The sequence below is a fragment of the Dermacentor andersoni genome, chromosome 5 (assembly GCF_023375885.2).
Source record: "Dermacentor andersoni chromosome 5, qqDerAnde1_hic_scaffold, whole genome shotgun sequence".
Lineage (NCBI taxonomy): Eukaryota > Metazoa > Arthropoda > Arachnida > Ixodida > Ixodidae > Dermacentor > Dermacentor andersoni.
In genome coordinates, this window is record NC_092818.1 from 202944213 (window position 1) to 202961777 (window position 17565).

General features: G+C 48.4%; 1 protein-coding gene across 2 annotated transcripts in view; it reads left to right on the top strand.

Moving 5' to 3' along the window:
* Positions 1-17565, top strand: part of LOC126531848 (uncharacterized) — a 724626-nt gene that overhangs the window by 268574 nt on the left and 438487 nt on the right. The window lies entirely within an intron of this gene.

Genomic DNA, 17565 nt, shown 5'->3' on the forward strand with positions numbered 1-17565 from the left:
CCCACGGCAGTGCAGCTGAACAAGCACATACCGAATAAAAATTACTAGCATAGCTACTGCGAACGAATCGTCTCAGAAAATCTCGATTCTTGCTTTGTGATCTCGACGCAAGATGTCACTTGCCGGGCCACCGCTGTGTCTCATGGAGCGTTCGCTTGCCAAGGCTGGCTGCGCAAGGAAATGCTCCCTGCTTATTTTTGCTTCTTCCATGGTTCTCCCATACCAGTGCTCGAGGATCGTGTGACGCATACGTCATGGGCCCCGCCTTTATCCCCCCGCCCCGCCTTTTTTTTTGCTGCGTGGCGCACTTCCGCTGGCGGCGTCGGGCGCAAGCTATTACGTTTGTCTCGTTTCGCGCAGCGGGCGATTTTGTGCGCTGTGCACGAGAACGCCTGACTAACTTTATAAGTCAGGGGTACACGAATACTGAGGCAGACACAAGCAGATCACAGAGCATGATCGCCCGCTGGAACACGTTGGAAAATGATATAGTTTCGTTGTCCGCGCGCGCGACTGCACGACGTGGGAAGAAGCAGATGAAACGAAAGTACATCTCTCTTGTTGCAGTGCGAAGTAAAACAAAAGCACGCAGACATTAGGTTTGTGTGTTTTGTTATTTCTCTAGACTTTACTTCGTCTATTGAAGCAACAGATTACAAGTATAGCAGATGTTTCTTTGAATAATTCTCCAAATCAAGTGCCACAATGACCGACGTCACAGCACAGCCATGTACGTAGGTGCACTTGCGCGATATGCGCCGACTCTCCGGCTAGGAGCACAGAGCATAGCGATGTAATACTTAGCAGACACGATCGTCAGCGTGCATTGTATGCACGGCGCTTGTCAGCTCAAAGTGGCCAAACCTTGTTAGGGGCCCTTTAAGCGTTGTTCAATTCATTTGGCGCTGCTTGAAATGCGGCACATTGCAAGAAACCAATATTTCTCTTTTTCATAACGTGTTTGCATTGGAGAGATGGCAATATTTATTCTATTTGGCTGCATTAGTTGAAAAGATATGTGCTTCTTGTCGGACAATAGAAAGTGTTAATTTAGTCGCTTCTAATGTTCTAGGAGTAGTGTAACATTTAGGGACGTTACGCCATCACTACCATTTCCGAAAGTAAGCCGGGCCTCGTTCAAGCTATGTTCATTAAGAAGAGACACTGAGACATCGCGTGCAATACTGTGCATGGAGGCGAGAGAGAGTTTCTGAAGTGGGTGCGTTCGCAACAACTAATAGCTAGGTGTTTGTGCCTCTTGCCAGCATTTAGGTGAATGTTCTCTTTATTGAGATTCAGTAATAAAGGAACAAAAAAATCAGTCTTAACAACGAACAAGTCGTGTACTTGTCCGGCTGTTAATACAATCTCGTTTTCGTTGCTTTTCGTCCCGTGTTTTTTATCCGCAGCCCGCCGCGGCAGCGTCATATGCACTATCGCGCGAATGCCGCTTGCTCCCAACGGAGCATAGACGGAACGCGCCGAATGAAAAATCTTCGTCAATAAACTTCTTGCATATCTTCCACAGCGTTTCACGCTAACTATGAGACGAAGTATAGTTTCGAGATATCCCTCCCAATCAGAAGTCGCCAGAAAGCTCGTTAGTCTGCTTAGTTTTGTCTCTCAGAGAGGCCTTTTGAGAAATCAATAGTTACGCGACAATGTATTTCGCAGGAAATTGTTGTGGCTCTGCTGTCTTTTTCGCGAAGTCTCCGTAATGTTGCCTGACAGAGTGGCAGCTGACTTTGGAAACAGCAGCAATCAACTACACGGAATAAAGGCAGTGTCCGAATTAATAACACTCTGGACAGCCTAATGTCAAAATTTGGATGGGCAGAACAGCCATAGCAGGTGAATTTCGAGAGCGTGTTGTTAGGCTTTGTTTACCCGCTTTCTATGTGTTCTCAGAATGTAACTATATTTCAATTAACAAAGAGGTGGGCAGTCATCCTTGGCGAGACACTTTCTTGAGCAATTAACTTGTAAGCTCGAGAATCAGTCTACCATAAGCGAAGTCCGACAGCCTTTTGCTCTCGTCGCAAGGAACATGTGAGCAATTAACTACAGAGGAGGGCGGGGCAGGCAGCGTCGACTGAAGCACCCTGCCTGCATGCCTTGGCCGCATGTCCAGAAAAGGCTGCGAATGACGAGACTCACCGGGTGTACTAACGATCTGCGGGCACCATGACACATGTCGCGTGCCACGTGACCCTTCGCCCTGCGCCTTTACCTGAGCCACTCGCGTCGCTCGCACGCAGGCCCGAGAGCGCGGATGGGTGAGTTGAAAGCGCTGGGAAACGCGCCTGGGCACGGAGCCTACGCCCAGGGAATGGGTAGCTGGGGAGAGAGCGCGGAAAAGAGCCCAGTGTTGCACGCTGCGGGGCTGTCAACATGGGAAGGTGGGCTGGCACACGGGCGTCGTTCGATGAGCACAAATGTATGCATTATCTATAAGGTAGGAAATCGAAAACCTCGCTGAAGCAGCAGCGATTACTAGTGTAGTGCTCGAGGATTAGAAAGAACCATTGCCAGGCTCGTCAGCGACAGCGGTACAATAGGGAACTCGTACATTGAAAGCACGTTCCGTTAATGCCACTTTTACACGGTGCTTGCTGCTCTCTCATTGCGAGAAATGATCTCGGGCAGTATGAAAAGTTGTGGAATTAAAGAAGAACGCATATACATAGCTATGCCCCGAAAATATGGCCGACAGGCGTTAAGGATTTTTTTAGCTGTTTGTAGTAATTATGTCTTAGTATATCAATCAGCTAGGCAATACAACATACTGATCTGTATGGCCTTCCGCGCACTATTAATAAGCATCATGAGGTTATGACGTGGCGGCCCCGGGCGCTCTAAATGAGTATGCAGTAACCGCTTATTTCATGTATAAGTATCTCTGTTTCTTCTCACTTGCTGTCTATTCTTGAGCGTGATTTGCTTCAGCCTTCCAAAATGCACAAAGCGAAATTGTGTTCTCGGAGCTTAAGTCATTTTTCACCGCTAGGATTGCTGTGTGAAGAAGCCACTCCTGTCATTGCTTATTCAGAATTCGTTCATCCTGTGCGAACCACCAAAAGAAGTGTTTCAATTAAAGAAGTGTTTACTTTTCTTTTTCGATATGCTTAGAGACGCACAGTGAAAAATCGACGTAATAACGATGGCCTTGGTCTATCGAGATGTAGCGAGCTTCATGATTACTGCCTCCGCTGAATTGGAAAAAGGTATCCGGATCTCGCATGTCTTCAATGAAGCACAATTCACCTCGGCATCAAGCAGGGATCGGTCAAATTTGCGAATATTGATTCTCTATGCATCGCTTAGGCAACCTTTCTGCCTCCTTAATCACTCGTTAATATGCTACATGATTGGTCGCTGAATTGATAGAGAGATTGCGGCACAAACCATCTCCGATTATCGTCGATGCCAGCGAAAGCTTTTTTGTGTGATCTGCTATCCGTGAATCACGAAACCTTGCAGGTATATCCGCAGGCATACAAGGGGCAATGTCAAATGATATCGCCACATGATATGTCTTGTAATCATAGCACCCCAGTTAAAACTCCGTAGCAAATCCCACTATCCCTACTATCCTAATCATGGCACCAGTTTTGTTGCAATGAATATCCATCAAGTGGCGGCGCCCGACACGGAAGTATGTTGCCGATGGAGCGCTAGCCATTTAACATATATGTGATAAGACTTACCCCTTGTGTCACCTTGACGCATTCATTCCGTGGGATTCGCTAAGAATGGGCATATTCCAACATCGCAGAGTGTGGGCGTAGGCCAGTTGGTCTCCCACTTTCAAAAGTGGAGGGCCAAAGTATGTCATTAAACCCCCCCCCCCTCCCCCCCCCCCCCAGCTTCTGAAAGCGGGCACTTTCGGCTGCACGCTGGAAGGTGCAACAAAACTACACCTGAAGCTAAATTTTTCTCCTTAATAGAGTGGACTCAGAAGTAGTGCATTTCTCCCCTGCTTAGACAGCGACAATTGCCCTCTGTGCATTCTCGGAGCGCCCTGTCGTGGGCGACGCGCGGGGCTGGCCATACACACTCGCGTTGCAGAGAACGCCTGATGCTGGGCCGCCGTAAAAAATGTCAGCTTGCGCACCTGGCATCATGCCCAGTTTTTTGGGACTGCTATATCCGTATTCTAATCAGCTTGCTGCATTTAACCTGCGGGCGAGGGCGAGGTACGGGTAAAGTATTATAGTCAATTGCTCCCAACGATTGGTGTGCATTACGGCATAAAAGTGGATTACCAAATACAGGGACTATTTATTTCTGTCCAGAGATAGCCTACATAGCGTTGCAATAGGAGTATCTTATCATCAACAATCTAATCAATGTCTTAAAGGTATAGCTATCGAATGTCATTGTGTTATCACGACTTATCATAGATATGCTTGTGAAAGTGACCTTGGTCTAACCTGCAGAGCCATTTCAATACCAATAGAACACTGACTTGAATTTTTTCTAAAGGCTTGTGTCACTTCTGACTTCGACGATTTTGTTTACAGGCTGGTTTTAAATAAGGGCTGCTCATTTCCTGGCAGGAGAAAAATAACAGCAGATATTCCGTATTTTGAAAACTGAGGGCCACTTTTTGGTGATGTGCTTTGAGATTTTGCCCTGTGTAGGTTGCTTATGTGCTCTGAAGCCAGTTACTGATAGTCCCTTTCTCCCAATTATGCATGGCATTTGGTTTTCTTCCGGTATCCTCGGTAAAGGATGCAGGACACGGTTCTTATATTGTGACCAACAGTTACGACAGCCGTTTCTATGAAAACTGATTCATTCTGGGCGAACCTGTGCCGGTCAACAAAAACCGACTGTGCAATCAAGAACCCTCGAGCTTCGCTTATTAGAACGTCGTTCTCCTCTTTGTCGCCGCCTGTCGCGTGCCAGTCCGATTCTCGCTCACGAGCCGCCGGTCTGTGAGCACCGGCCCAGCGTTGCCTTGCGGCGCTTTTCTTGGCGCTTGCGGTGTGGCGGCTCTTTGAAGCGCAGTTGGGATGTGGCGGTCGTCTTTTTGTTCTCGCAATGCTGGTGGCAATATTTATTTCAAGTACGATAAGCAATGTTGTGAGGGACGATCGATATATGTTTATTATGTGTAGGTTCATGACAGCCTTTGTAGAAAGTTACTCATTGAAGCGTTTCAGGGTGTCATACTGCCGCTAATCTAAATGTTTGCCAGACTCCTTAAACAACAGCACAAGAGACGGTTTACATTAGGTGAAAATATAGGAATTTTAAGCGTAATGCGTTGCGTACGTTCCACTTTCCTGCTTTTAATGGAAGTGTTGCAAATAATTACTAAAATCCCGTTTTTCCATGCGTTCTCGCGCATCATACGAGATTCGTAGTTTGTTTCTCCGGTCTCCACGGTGAGCTAAGGAAAGTATCTTGTTTATATCGGGGGAAAATTACGGTCGTGGTATGGCCACTCTGTAGGCAATGTTTGAAATGCGGGTTATAAATGCGCATTTTCCAGTAATACATGCGCGAGTGGTCGATAGCGTTGTTAGTCTGTTTTATGAGCGATGTAAAGCTTTGATGGCTGCGCTGACATAACTACAAATACAACTGGGGTCATATTTTGCGAACATAACTGGAACAATACGTCAAATTCGTGTGTGAGGGTAAACACGGGTTGATCAAATGCAGCATTAAATAAATTGCAAGCAAGTGTTCGAAAGTATCACGCTGCTGCTATTAGCTAGGTTTCCCAATGTCCCAACAGAACTCAGCGTTTCGTATATTTTATACTTTGAAGGAGTAGACAACATTCTAAGTGTTAACTTTTGTGGCTTATTTACAATCGTTAAGAATAATTATTGAACCGCCATTATTTTTACTTTTTATGCGTAATATATTAGTTTCTCCTGGTGCCCTCTCTGAAATAAAGGAGACAGATCCGTTTTGTTTAGTGACTGTGAGGACAAGTTTATGGGTGAAGTGTACGGGACGTTCAGTATACATGGATAATTGGGGCTTTCGCAATAAATTACGCAAGCAAGCAATCAAGAGTGTTATGAGCATGCCTAACGAGAGGGAGAGAATTGAGCCTGCTGCCCTGGCACAACTATAAAAGCCACCGAGACTAAATTTTGGGGAGAATTGGTGGTACGCTATGGCAACTCTCTGTGCGAAGTTAAGTATTGTTTGATCAAACACAGCCTTTGTAAAAAAAACCTCAATCGAGTGTTAGAGCGTGTCACATGGCTGCTATCAGCTGCAGTGTGCTTCCCAGTGTCCCGACATAGTTGTACTTTACAACAAGTTTATATTCTGTGGGAAGCGGGATGGACATGGTAACTGCAATGTGCGACAAAATTTTTACGTTACTGGTCCAGTTAGAAGCGTTGCAAGTAATTATTAAGCCGTCGTTTTCCTTTCCCCATTTTCAGACGTCTTAACATGTACCGACTGCGTTTCAGCGACATCTTCGGTGAACTAAACAGGGCATTTTCTTTATAATTGGCGATAATAAAGGGCTCACTATGGGTAATAAGTAGGTATACTTCAAAGACAGGGGGCTAATTATGGCATTTGCTGCAAATTACGCATACAAGCAGTCCCGAGTTTTGTAAATGTGTTTTGCGAACAGAGAATTTATCGCGCTATACCTGGGAACAGTGTCAACTCAACCGATATCGAATCTAGAAGAAATTGAGCTGTAGGGGGTGGGCGAGGGGGGGAGAGGGATGACACCATGCCAGGTGTTATGACGAAGTACCATGTGTGTTCATGAATTACTGGCTTTTTAAAAATTTCCAACAAGTGACATCGCTGGCCTAGACCATATGCTCTGGCGTTGCCCCTCGTTACGAGGCACAGAACAAATAAATGAGGACAAGTGGCTCTCCGCTATCAAGAGCCCCGATGCCGGGGCGCAACTATGGGCTGTCCAGAGGGCCCACGATGCGGCGGTCGGGCAAGGCCTGACTGTCCCAACGTAGGAGCAGCCCGCAGCGCGCTGAGTCGCGTACCTCAGGACCTTATTAAAGTTTTGCATCCATCCATCCAACAAGTGCTACAAAACATTACTTGTTGGCAAAGCTTTAAACCGAACTGTCATATATATTTACAGGCAACCTTTTATAGTATACGATATAGTCACAATAAACTGAATTTTTTATTGCAACTGTTCGAAAGAAACAGCGTTGCTGGAAATTGGCTTGCAAGTCTCCAAAGGTTGTACACATTTGCTGCCTTTTCTTCTTGGGAATGTTGCAAGTAATTTGTGTTGATTGTACATCGTTGCGTATCATCTCAACAATGGTATTACCGGTACATTTATGCTGTAGAGTTAAACATAAAGTACAATTGTTTGATTAATAATTAATTTTTTTTTGTAGCAAATGGGCATTTTTGATGTCCGCTGTACTGCTTTATTTGGTCGGGATCCGGCACCTCTGTGAGGCACTCATTGCCTTTGATCCATGTATCATCTTCAGATTTTACATAATTGCAAGAAATAAGTCCAAATTCAAATAATTTTTGTGCCCCCCGTGGTTTACCACGCGTGATTGAAAAATAAGTCTGTGTTAAAGATAACTGTAACTGACACACGCATTTCCAGGCTCATTCACTTATCGTAATAGTAATTCGCAATATTGTCACCCAGCTAGTACAAGCTAAACTAGTTCGCCAGCGACAGATTGGTAAAAAAACGTCTGCCTTTACCAATGGCTAATCCTCGTAGAGCGCGCGCGCAACCACGAACTTCCTCGTTTCCACCTCGCGGGGCCAGTGTCATCACGTGCCAACTTATCCCGCGTCATTTCTCCTTTTTCAAAAGCGGCCGACCCGGTCGCCTCATTGGCAGCGGGCGAGCACTATGGGCCAAAGTGCCAACATGAAAAGACACACACACGCACAAAAAAAAAGAAACATATAGGAATGTACACAATGCTGAAGCATTTTGTGCGGGTTGCTTATCCCTCGCGTGCGTAGTATGGGCTTCATCTGTACTACGTGGACGACTTCAGCACGGAGACGGCGTTGGTTAGAACCAGTATCAGAACTTTGAGGCATCACCTCGTAGTTCGCATCACTGAGGCGGCGTACTACTTCTTAGGGGCCGAAATAGCGGGGCGCAACAATTTCTCCGAGAGCCCACGGTGTCGAATAGGTGTCCACACCCACACGCGCTCGCCTATGGTGAGTACGGAACGTCCCGTCGGGTCCGGTTGTAACGGCAAGCGTCGGTATTCTGCTGGCTGCGGATGCGATTCCGAGCAAGCTGGTGAGCCTCCTCGGCTTTCTCGATGACCTCTCAAGTGGTGTCATTCCTCGTGGCTACGTGATCTACCGGGAGCATGGCGTCTAAGGGGGCTGTAACGCGACGTGCGTAAACGAGCTCGAATGGCGTAAACTCCGTGGTCTCCTGCACAGCGGTATTATAAGCAAACGTCACGTATGGCAAAATTTCATCCCATCTTTTCTGTTCCACATCTAATGTACATGAAGAGCATGTCGGCCAATGTTGTGTTTAGGCGCTCTGTTAAGCCGTTAGTTTGGGGACGAGAGGCTGTGGTCTTTCGGGGGTTGGTGTGCGTCACCGTGAGGACTTGTTGCAATAACTTCGCTGTAAACGCTGCAGCGCAGTCAGTATTGAGTACAGCGGGTGCACCGTGACGAAGCACGATGTTGTGGACGAAGAAGGTGGCGACTTCAGCAGCAGTTCGCCGCGGCACTGCTTTTGTATCTGCATAGCAAGTTAAATAGTCAGTTGCCACAATTATCCACTTGTTTAGCAAGAATAACGTGGGGAACCAGACCAAGAAGGTCCCTTCCCACTTGCTGCAACGGCACCGGAGGCGGATCCCTAGGCTGAAAGAGGCCGGCAGGCTTGACGGTTGGGACTTTACACCTCTGACAATCACGGCACGCTCGCACGTAGCGCTGAACCGACGAATTAAAATAGGTGTGGTCAATAGTGTTTCGGCCGCATGCGCGCTAATGTCCTCACGAAGCCTAAGCGGCCGGCACAAGAATCGTCTTGACACGCCTGTAGGTCTTCCTCGCGCAGCGCTGTCGGAACGACGAGAGGGAACGTTTACTGGCTGTTCTCGAAATTTTTCTTGTACAGGACATCGTTCCGCAAGCAGTACGACGTCAATCCTTGTCAAAGTCGGCGTGGGACAACAACGTCAGCTCCCTCGAGATATTGGATGACTGGAAGCAGCTCAGAGTCTGCACGTTGATAGTCAGCCAAGCGCACTACGTCAACGACACCTAGAAATGGCAAATCGGGCTCCAAGTCGGAGGATGTCAAGGGAATAGGAGAACGTGACAAGCAGTCAGCGTCGCTATGCTTATGACCGGATCTGTAGACAACAGTTATGTCGTATTCCTGGGGGCGGAGGCTGCAACGAGCGAGGCGACCTGACGTATCTCTTAGATTAGCAAGCCCGCAGAGCGAGCGGTGATCACCGACCGCTCGAAATGGCCGGCCGTATAAGTAGGGTCGAAACTTGCTGATGGCCCACATGACTGCTAAACATTCTTTTTCGGTGGTTGAATAATCAGCCTCTGCTTTTGTGAAACTACGGCTCGCGCACGCAATTACACGGTCTGCGCCGTCTTGCCATTGAACCAGAATGGCTCCGAGTCCTACGTTGCTTGCGTCTGTGTGAATTTCAGTGGCCGCGGTGTCATCGAAGTGCGCCAGCACTTGGAGTGGATTGAAGGCGTTTGCGCGATTCGACGGAGGCCTGCTCTTGGTCTTCCGTTCACGCAAAGGGCACATCTTGTCGCCTTAGCCTCGTGAGAGGTTCAGCAATAATTGAGAAGCCTTCAACAAAACGATGGTGGTAAGCGCAGAGGCCCAGGAACCACTGAACAGCCTTGTTGTATTTTGGATGAAAAAACTCAGCAACGGCAGCGAGCTTTTCTGAGTCTGGGCGTACACCTTGGGAGCTGACTACGCGGCCTAGAAACTTGAGTTCCTGGAAGTCAGAGTAACATTTTTCAGGCTTGATGGTGAGGTTTGCCTAGCGTAGTGCGGTAAGGACGCTTCGTAGCCGGGTGAGATGTTCATCGAACGTGCTGGAAAACACAACAACGTCGTCTAGGTACACTAGGCACGTCTGCTACTTTAGTCCAACAAGTACAGTGTCCATCATTCGTTGGAACGTAGCAGGAGCAGAACACAGACCCAAAGCCAGGACTTTAAGTTCGTATAGCCCCTCGGGAGTCACGAAGGCGGTTTTTTTCACGGTCACGCTCGTCTACTTCGATTTGCCACTACCCTGACTTCAGGTCCAACGCAGTAAAGAACTGAGCATGACGCAGATGGTCCAAAGCGTCATCGATCCGTGGCAGGGTGTAAACGTCTCGTTTGGTGACTCTGTTAAGCCGTCTGTACTCAACGGAGAAGCAGAGTGTGTTGTCTTTCTTTTTTACTAGACCCGACAGGTGATGCCCACGAACTTGTCGATGGCTGCATTACTTCATTTAGCATTTCTTGAACTTGACGTTTAATCGTGTCCTGCTCCCCAAGTGACACGCGGTACGGATGCTGACGAACAGGCCGCGCTGACTCCTCTGTAACTATCCGGTGTTGCGTAACGGAGGTGCGCTGGACTTTAGAGTCCGTGGAAAACCAACCAGGGAATTGTCACTAGGCCCAGCAGCTGATCCTTCTGTACATTTGCTGAGTCAGCATTAATGTGGACGCGGGTACTCAGGCTGGCATGAGTTGTTGCATCCGATGAAGTCGCTTATAAGTGCTGATAAGTCAGCAGCCGTTTAGGAACGCTACAGCTGTACCTTGAGGGACGTGCTGATACTCATTGCTGAAGTTGGTCAACAAAACTTGCGAGCATTGATTCTGTAATCGAACACAGCCCAGGGCGATGCAGATGTATCTTTCGAGCAGCAGTGAGATATTTTCCTCGGCAATACCGTCATAGTCGCCGAATGCGTCGCAGGTTACGAGGGTCAATACGCTGTTCCTTGGCGTCACCGTGATGTTCTCGTCAACAATCCTCAAGGCGTTGACATAAGTGTTGTGAGTGCTGCTCCCTGCTTAGGCCTGAGCCGTCAAAAACGTTACCCGCGACTTCTATAAGTTTATCACGGCTCCATTAGCCTGCGGAAAGTCCATTCCCAGAATTGGGTCCCTCGAAAAACTTGGGAGGATAACGAAATCTCCGAGGTACGTAAACCCACGAATGCTCACTCGCGCTGTGCATCTTCCTACTGGGGTTAGCAGATGGCCGCCGACATTGCGAATCTGCCACCCAGTCCACTCGGTAGAAAATTTCTTCAGCTTGCAGGCAAGGTGCACGCTCATAACTAAGGTGTTCGCTCCAGTGTCGATTAACGCCGTCATTTCTTCGTCGTCTACGACGACGGGAATGTTCGACATTACTACCTCTGCTACCATGTTTGACTGTGTCTGTACGTCTGCGTTGTTCTGTTTACGTCGTCGCTGTAGTAGTGGAGGATCTTGCGTACAGTCGACGTCAGCGGCCTCACCTCCGGAGGTCGCTGAACTCAGTTTTCCCGACCCACCGGGCTAGGTGAGCGGCGTCTGGGAGCGCCGCGAGAGAAAGCTGGGCTTGGCGATGGTGACCTGTAACGAGCAGGAGACGAACGGGGCTCGTGCCATCGCTGATCAACATTGCGGGCATTCGCGACGAAACTGTCTATTTCTGGCGACCGCTCACCAGGTCGCGGACGAGGTGCATCCGCCGAAAATCTACGGAGCCCCACATGACGACAAGGACACATTCTGTAAACGTGCCCGGCTTCGCCACAACGAAAACAAAGGTCCTTGTAGCTTGTCGTGCGCCAGACGTCGCTCTTCCTAGTTCTTGCTTCGGTGATGTGCGGTGGGCTGCGAGGCCTAAAGCTTACATCGATTTGTTGAGCGAGATGTACCATGTTGTACGCACTTGAGGGTAGTGGACGGCGCACTTCAGCGTAATTCATTTCAGCACGCGGTCGCTGCTGTGGTGTCTCGTACTGTCCAGGAACATGGATGGCCTGTTGGACCTCGGCGCGCACATTTTCCGCAATGAAAAGTTGTCCCATAGGGGCAGCGGTCGTCTGCATCTTCTGAAGTTCCTCCTTGATGACAGCCTGGGCTGATGATATCTCACAAGGCTCCGATGTCGTTACCGAGGGTAACGGTTAAGAGCTTCCTTGAAATCAAGGCGTCGCGGTTGTATTGCCTGGCCCGCTGTTGAACGGCCTTTTCCATGGTAGTGACTTCGTGCAAGTGTCGTCGGCGGGTTTCTAAATAGGCCAGCAAATATTTCCTCTTTGACTCCGCGCATTAGGTGGTGTGATGGCGTAGAGGTAGAACATCCGCCTCGCGTGCAAGAGGTCCGTGGTTCGAATCCCGGCGCCGTGCAAATTTCCACCGGATTAAAAAAATCCGCGTGTTGATAAAATTGCATAAACAGACCTGGAGTGTGGCCTGATCCCGGTGGCCAGAACCGGTAACGCACTCCCTCACCAGAGCAGGATTGGCCACCCTGGTGCAGTACTTGGCCGCAACCTCCTATATGAACACAACAAACAAACCCCGGCCCCTCAGTCCCCAGCAGCTCCCCATCAACTGACCACGGTGGCAGTCAGACCTGCGACGCAGCAGAGGGTGCTAAGAATCCCTGGCTCCGGACAGGCCGCCATTGGAATCTGAACCTGGCAACGTTTAACGCTAGAACTTTATCTAGTGAGGGGAGCCTAGCAGTGCTATTGGAGGAATTAGAGGGCAGTAAATGGGATATAATAGGACTCAGCGAAGTTAGGAGGACGAAAGAAGCATATACAGTGCTGAAAAGCGGGCACGTCCTGTGCTACCGGGGCTGAGCGGAGAGACGAGAGCTAGGAGTTGGATTCCTGATTAATAAGGATATAGCTGGTAACATACAGGAACTCTATAGCATTAACGAGAGGGTGGCAGGTCTTGTGAAACTTAAGAACTACAAATTGAAGGTCGTACAGGTCTACGCCCCTACATCCAGTCATGCTGACCAGGAAGACGAAAGCTTCTATGAAGACGAGGAATCGGCGATGGGTAAAGTCAAAACAATATACACTATACTGATGGGCGACTTCAATGCCAGTGTAGGCAAGAAGCAGGCTGGAGACAAGTCAGTGGGGGAATATGGCATAGACTCTCGGAATAGCAGGGGAGAGTTATTAGTAGAGTTTGCGGAACAGAATAATGTACGGATAATGAATACCTCCTGCCACAAGCGGGATAGTCGAAATTGGACGTGGAGGAGCCCGAATGGCGAGACTAGAAATGAAATAGACCTTATACTCTGCGCTAACCTTGCGATCATTCAAGATGTGCATGTGCTCGGCAAGGTGCGCTGCAGTGACCATAGGATGGTAAGAGCTCGAATTAGCCTAGGCTTGAGGAGGGAACGGAAGAAACTGTTACATAAGAAGCTGATCAATGAGTTAGCGGTAAGAGGGAAAATAGAGGAATTCCGTATCAAGCTACAGAACAGGTATTCGGCCTTAACTCAGAAAGAGGACCTTGGTGTTGAAGATATGAACGACAATCTTATGGGCATCATTAAGGAATGTGCAACAGACGTCTGTGGTAACTACGCTAGACAGGACGCCAGTAAGCTATCGCAGGAGACGAAAGATCTGATCAAGAAACGTCAATGTATGAAAGCCTCTAACCCTACAGCTAGAATAGAACTGGCAGAACTTTCCACGTTAATCAACAAGCGTAAGACAGTTGACATATGTAAGTATAACATGGATAGAATTGAACATGCTCTCAGGAACGGCGGAAGCCTGAAAGCAGTGAAGAAGAAACTAGGAATAGGCGAGAATCAGATGCATGCGTTAAGAGACAAAGCCGGCAATATTATTACTAATATGGATGACATCGTTCAAGTGGCTGAGGAGCTCTATAGGGATTTATGCAGTACCAGTGGCACCCACGACGATAATGGAAGAGAGAATAGTCTAGAGGAATTTAATATCCCACAAGTAACGCCGGAAAGAGTAAAGAAAGCCTTGGGAGCTATGCAAAGAGGGAAGGCAGCTGGGGAGGATCAGGTAACAGCAGATTTGTTGAAGGATGGTGGGCAGATTATTCTAGAAAAACTGGCCAGCCTGTACACGCAATGCTTCATGAATTCGAGCGTACCGGAATCTTGGAAGAACGCTAACATAATCTTAATCCATAAGAAAGGGGACGCCAAGGAATAGAAAAATTATAGACCGATCAGCTTACTGTCCGTTGCCTACAAAGTATTTACTAAGGTAATTGCAAATAGTCAGGAACATTTTAGACTTCCCTCAACCAAAGGACCAGGCAGGATTCAGTAAAGGCTACTCAACAATAGACCATATTCACACTATCAATCAGGTGATAGGGAAATGTGCGGAATATAACCAACCCTTATATATAGCTTTCGTTGATTAGGAGAAAGCGTTTGAAGCAGTCGTAACCTCAGCAGTCATGGAGGCATTAAGGAATGAGGGTGCAGACGAGCCGTATGTAAAAATGCTGAAAGATATCTATAGCGGCTCCTCAGCCACCGTAGTCCTCCATAAAGAAAGCAACAAAATACCAATAAAGAAAGGCGAGATACGATTACTTCAATGCTATTCACAACGTGTTTACAAGAGGTATTCAGAGACCTGGATTGGGAGGAATTCAGGATAAGAGTTAATGGAGAATACCTTACTAACTTGCGATTCGCTGATGATATTGCCTTGCTTAGTAACTCAGGGGACCAATTGCAATGCATGCTCACTGACCTGGACAGGCAAAGCAGAAGGGTGGCTCTAAAAATTCACCTGCAGAAAACTAATGTTTAATAGTCTCGGAAGAGAACAGCAGCTTACGATAGGTAGCGATGCACTGGAAGTGGTAAGGGAATATATCTACTTAGGACAGGTAGTGACTGCGGAACCGGATCATGAGACTGAAATAATCGGAAGAATTAGAATGGGCTGGGGTGCCTTTGGCAGGCATTCTCAGATCATGAACAGCAGGTTGCCATTATCCATCAAGAAAAAAGTGCATAACAGCTGCGTCTTGCCAGTATTCACGTACGGGACAGAAATCTGGATGCTTACGAAAAGGGTTCTACTTAAATTGAGGACCGCGCAACGAGCTATGGAAAGAAGAATGACAGGTGTAACTTTAAGGGATAAGAAAAGAGCAGATTGGGTGAAGGAACAAACGCGAGTTAATGACATCTTAGTTGAAATCAAGAAAAAGAAATGGGCATGGGTAGGACATGTAATGAGGAGGGAAGATAACCGGTGGTTATTAAGGTTTACGGACTGGATTCCAAGGGAAGGGAAGCGTAGAAGGGGGCGGCAGAAAGTTAGGTGGGCGGATAAAATTAAGAAGTTTGCAGGGACAACATGGTCACAATTAGTACATGACCGGGGTAGTTGGAGAAGTATTGGAGAGGCTTTTGCCCTGCAGTGGGCGTAACCTGGCTAAGGATGATGATGATGATGATGATGATGATGACTAGGTGGCACACTTTCTTTGTTTCAGTCATAGAAGGGTCCGCACGTCTGCAGAGCCGATTCATGTCTTCTACGTACGCCGTAACTCGCTCATTTCGGCCTTCAATTCTCGCCTCCATTGCTAACTCCGCCCTCTCCTTCCTGTCCGCCCTGGCGAAGGCATTGAGGAATTGCCGACGAAATTTTTACCATAACGTAAATGTCGCTTCGTGGTTCTCAAACCATGTTTTCGCGGAATCTTAAAGAGCGAAGTACACGGAGCGTAGCTTACCCTCGCGGGTCCAGTCGTTCAGGTTGGCAACCTGGTCGAAATGGTCAAGCTAGTCGCTGCCGTCCTCTGAAGCACTTCCGTGGAATGGATTCGGAGTCCGGGCGTGATTGACGACCACGTACAATGCTGCAGTAGCGGTAGGACGTGGCTGGTTGCTCATTCTAGTTCGTTCGGGTAGCAGACCCTGCTCTGGCTGGAGTCCCTGGAGACGTCGGCTGGTACGCACGTGCACAGGGCTAAGGTTGGCCGAACTACTCACAGGGCTTAGGTCTGGGGTACGCTCCGGAGACGTTAACATCTTCCGCACCCAGCATGTCCACCAGAAATGTCACCCAGCTAGTACAAGCTAAAGTAGTTCACCAGTGTTAGATGCGGACCCTTTTCCTGGCATCCTTCGAGTTCACCAGACCACATCGAATCGCCGTCGCATCCAATTAAGGTGTGCAGAGGTGTGTCTAACACGTTCTCGGACCTATCAGACAAGTTGGCGAACCCCCATCCGAGGCGCCGCACGTCCAAACAAGTTGGCGGACTCCACCTCGTGCGCCGCACGTGGAGCTATTGTCCCACTGCTTGGCTATTCTCGAAAGTGCAACGGGGGCCTAGCATGGTTACAGGTAATTTGGGTCCCGAGCTAAGCTGCTTTGCAGCTCTGAAAAGCTCGTTAGAAAACAACCCGTATCCTCCAGCGGAGCGCTTTCAGACGGGGATGCAACAAGCAACGCCAGCTGTAAGTCACCGTGAAGCCCTCGGAGCGACACCATCTGCCGATTGTGACGGCAGTTGAAGACCTGGAGGCAATACCGGTGGCAAGTCATCCCTCGAACAGTGGAGCACTTGCAGTGACCCCCTGAGCCGAATGTGACTGCACTTGCATGGGTGCCTACCATTGCCTAAAAATGACACCTGAGCGGGCTCGACGAGTGGCCGAAGATGACGTGACCCCAAGACACCGAAGGGGTTAAAACACAGAGACAGGGAGCAGAGAGAAGCAGTCCTTCCTTCATTCATCTCTTTCGGGCTTCTTTCCACGGGTCGCAGCGTCCGACTTAGTGCCGGCCATCAATTACTTTATTACTGTTAAATTCTTTGTATTCTTACTGTAATTAATGTAAATAAACCTTCCGTTTCATCTCAAGATCCTCCTCAACGTGGGCCAACTCCCGCACTCAAGGGCAAGATCCAATCTCTGGTGAATAGCGGTGGGATTGTCCTCCACTTCCAATACCAGCGACAAATAGGCAAAAAAACGTCTGCCTTTAGCAATGGCTAATCCTCGAAGAGCGCGCGCGCAACCACGAACTTCCTCGTTGTCGCCTCAAGGGGCCAGTGTCATCACGTACGAACCCATTTCACGCCAACCATCATCAGCCTGGTTACGCCCACTGCAGGGCAAAGGCCTATCCCAGACTTCTGGAACTACCCCGGTGATGTATTGATTGTGGCCATGTTGTCCCTGCAAACTTCTTAATCTCATCCACCCACCTAACTTTCTGCCGCCTCCTGCTGCGCTTCCCTTCCCTTGGAAACGAGTCCGTAACATTTAGTGACCATCGGTTATCTTCCCTCCTCATTACATGTCCTGCCCATGCACATTTCTTTTTCTTGATTTCAACTAAGATGTCATTAACTCGCGTTTGTTCCCTCACCCAATCTGCTCTTTTCTTATCCCTTAACCTTACACCTATCACCCTTCTTTCCATAGCTCGTGGCGTCGTCCTCAATTTAAGTAGAACCCTTTTCGTAAGCCTCCAGGTTTCTTCCCCGTACGTGAGTACTGGTAAGACACAGCTGTTATACACCTTTCT